The sequence below is a fragment of the Octopus bimaculoides genome, chromosome 1 (assembly GCF_001194135.2).
Source record: "Octopus bimaculoides isolate UCB-OBI-ISO-001 chromosome 1, ASM119413v2, whole genome shotgun sequence".
NCBI lineage: Eukaryota > Metazoa > Mollusca > Cephalopoda > Octopoda > Octopodidae > Octopus > Octopus bimaculoides.
The window spans coordinates 2,228,741-2,232,724 of NC_068981.1; the positions used below are offsets into that span (position 1 = coordinate 2,228,741).

At 38.5% G+C, this 3,984-nt stretch overlaps 1 protein-coding gene across 1 annotated transcript in view; it reads right to left on the reverse strand.

Moving 5' to 3' along the window:
* LOC106871113 (E3 ubiquitin-protein ligase ZNRF2) overlaps window positions 1-3,984 on the reverse strand; it is an 81,555-nt gene that overhangs the window by 24,284 nt on the left and 53,287 nt on the right. The window lies entirely within an intron of this gene.

Below are 3,984 nucleotides of genomic sequence, written 5' to 3' on the forward strand. Positions count from 1 at the left end.
AGAGAGAGAGAGAGAGAGAGAGAGAGAGAGAGAAAGAGAGAGAGAGAGAGAGAGAAAGAGAGTGTGTGTGTGTACACGCACGCGCGCGCGCACACACACACACACACACACACACACACACACACACACACACACAAAGGCTATCTATTCAATTATGCTAGGCTCCCACATAAACACAGTTTTAAGTTTATATGCAAATATATTATCAGTGAGATTGATAAACAAGACATCCTGAAGTAATCTTACAGTAATCATTTTGCTGACTTTTCTCTCATTAAAGCTTTGCTGATATGGGGAACCTCGACATGAACTCAGATAATGTTGGTCAAATTTTTTAGCTCATAGTAGCACGGCTATCGAAAACAAAAGATCAACACGTTATTTCCTCATAACTGCAGTCCACCTTCGATATTTAATGTTTATTTAACACTTCAAAAGTAGTTCGCTTACATGATCTGTCCAAATGAGAGAAACTGGGAACTATGTGTCTATGAATTTATTTATGTATGATGCTTGTGCACAAACTGTGATGCTGCATGGTAGCGAGACATGATGAAGGGATGCAGGAGACATGTGAATCAAGTGTGATCCACTGGAGATATAATGTATGCATAAGCCATGTGAGACAGATGAGCTGAGAGAGAAACTGAGTATAAGAGGAATCAGTTTTAGTGTGCGAGTCAGAAGATTGTGTTGGTAGGGTTGTGTAATGAATGTGGAGGACAACAGAGGGAACAAGGCGGAAAAAGAAGGATTGGACGACTGAGGAAGACATGGGCAGAAGCAGTGAAAGCTGATCTCAGGATGCTGAGCCCTAAAACAGAAAGAAAAAAAAGGGAGATAACAAAGTACCATAAGTGACAGGACTGTGTGTGGGAGAGGACCTGTCCAACCCATTTGAGCATGGGAAATACACATATGACGATGATGTACCACTGGTATCGTATTCTGCTTTTGGTCATACAACATTATTTGTCCCCAGCCAATTTTACTTGAAAGTAGGTAAGATGTGGTAAGATGGGCAACTGTCTTCTGTAGCGTAGGGTTGACCAAAGCCTTTTGAGTGGATTTGGTAGATGGAAATTGAAAGAAACCTGTGTATGCGTGTGCCCACCACTTGCCAACAAGTGTTGGTGTGTTTATATCACCATAACTTAGCAGTTAGGCAAAAGAAACCAATAGAATAGGTACCAGGCTTTAAAAAAAATAGCACTGGGGTTGATTTATTTGACTAAAAGTTCTTCAAGGTGGAACCAGAGCATGGCTGCAATCTGTTGATTGAAACAATTAAAAGAAAAGTAGAAGAAAAGATGTCATGCAATGGAGTAAAACCGAAAAACCATTCAGCTATGAAGTGAGCTACAGCAATGCCTGCATCCATAAACAGATTGAATGAACAAATGATTGATGGAAATGACCCAAACTGTTGCATAAACTCTAATGAAATTGAATATATTAGTTTGGTTTATAATCCAAATGATGAACCTTATAAAATGGTTACACTACAAGTAATTAATCTTTTCTACTCGAGGTAGAGGACCTGAAATTTTTGGGGAGGGGGGGGGGTCAGTCGATTAGATCAATCCTATTACACAATTGGCACTTAATTTATCGACCCTGAAAGGATGAAAGGCAAAGTCGACCTCGGCAGAATTTGAACTCAGAATGTAAAGACAGATGAAATACCACAAAGCATTTCACCCGGTGTACTCACGGTTCTGCCAGCTCGCCACCTTACTACAAGTAATTAATACATAAAGTTGGCCAGGATTGATTAAAGAAACACAGAGAAATGTCAAATCAGATAGGATAAATGAATAAGCTAAACATAACAACAATAATTCTTCTAATCCTGATCAATACAAACGACTTAGCCAAACAAAGTCAACAGAAGCTGTGGCCAAAAAATAAATAAATAAATAAAAGGAAACAACAAAAAGAGAAGAAAAAAACGAGGACTTTCACACACTTTATTCCCCGATTGCTTTAAACAAACTCATTTGAGAAAGAAGACTTCTTAGATTAAAAAGAAAAAGTTCACTTTTGCATAAATGGCATTAAACCTATGCAGATGAGAAATTTATTTCAGGAAGGAAAAAAGCAAAAACTAGGCATCAAACTTGTCTTATGTATAAACATGTGCCATTTGCAATCACGTGTGCCACAGTCTCACACACACACGAGAACGACAAGCGTGATTTAATAGTTAAATCTTTGATCTTACAAAAGCCAAACCAGTGGCATTTTAATAAACACAGATTAAAACTGTTGATAATAGATTTATGTGGATTGACTTGGTGACTTCTTTTGTGTTTATAATTCAACAGTAGAGAAGGTGCGAGTCATTAAGCTTACCTCGTTGAGAAGTGTCTGATTAGCTCTCACAGTTATTTTTACAACTTCATTTACCAACAGATGACAGCCAAAATGAAACAATAAGAATTAAAATCAATAGGCTGCGAGTATTCACTAGGAACAATCGACAAGGACTTTATCTTTTAACCAGCACTTTCTGGAATCCGATTTAAAAACATATTTAAAATAAATAGTAAATATTTCTAGAAGAAAAGTTTTGCTGTGTTTATATAAGTTCTCACCAGGTTTACATAAATTATACCAACGAAGACGTTTATCTGGGTCAGGTCATGTATTCTAAACACCAAAAAGCAACACATCATGGAGAAATGAGCAGAGGCAAGCCTGCATGTATATGTACACAGGTATGCACATGCTGCTCTCTTCTTGACTAGAATGTTCTAAGAGTTCAATTTGAACAGTCACATGTTCAATGGCAAAGATATAGAGAAAAAGAGCCTCATTGTGTTTGTCACAATCTACAACAATTAGTCTTTTAAATTTTAATGCCTTGCAGATTTTTATTATCCCAGATATCATAATTATCATATGTGCTGTGCTAATTACGAATCAGTGTTCTTTCCCCAGGTATCTAAGTTCAGCCATACTTTGATCGAGGTAACTTGGTATCCTGTCGAAGCTGAGAAGTATATTTCGTACATCCGATTTACAAACTCCTCACTAATGGTCCTCAAATATCTTACTCTCTTTACTCTTTTACTTGTTTCAGTCATTTGACTGCGGCCATGCTGGAGCACCGCCTTTAGTCGAGCAAATCGACCCCAGGACTTATTCTTTGTAAGCCTAGTACTTATTCTATCGGTAACCTTTGCTGAACCGCTAAGTTACAGGGACGTAAACACACCACCATCGGTTGTCGAGCGGTGTTGGGGGGACAAACACAGACACATAAACATACACACATATATATACATATATACAACAGGCTTCTTTCAGTTTCCGTCTACCAAATCCACTCACAAAGCTTTGGTCGGCCCTTTGGCTATAGTAGAAGACACTTGCCCAAGATGCCACACAGTGGGACTGAACCCGGAACCATGTGGTTGGTAAGCAAGCTACTTACCACACAGCCTTCTGTATCTTCTGTATTTTTCTTAACTGGTATCAAGTCAACAGTTGATTTGCACAACAGAGCAGGTTTCATTTTGTGACCTTCAACAGCAATATGTAGTCGTCAGTTATGTTTTGTGGTGCTATTTTTAGGTTCCACCAATATATTTTTCATTCTGCAAGTCTCAATATCTTATCTTTTACTTGTTTCAGTCACTGGACTACAGCCATGCTAGGGCACTGCCTTGAAGATTTTTATCATCATCATCAAACATCCGCTCTCCATGCTGGCATGGGTTAGAGAGTATGACTGGAACTGAAAAGCCGGAGAGCTGCACCAGGTTCCAGTCCGATTGGGCATGGTTTCTATGGCTGGATGCCTTTCCTAATGCCAACCACTCCAGCACTTATTTTAATTCTGCTACTTATGCTGTTGGTCAATGGTGCTGAAATGCTAACTTCCAGTTCTCAAGGAATGGTGGTGGGACAAACACTGGCACACACCTTCAGATATGCATATATATTCATCTTTATATATATATATATATATATATATAT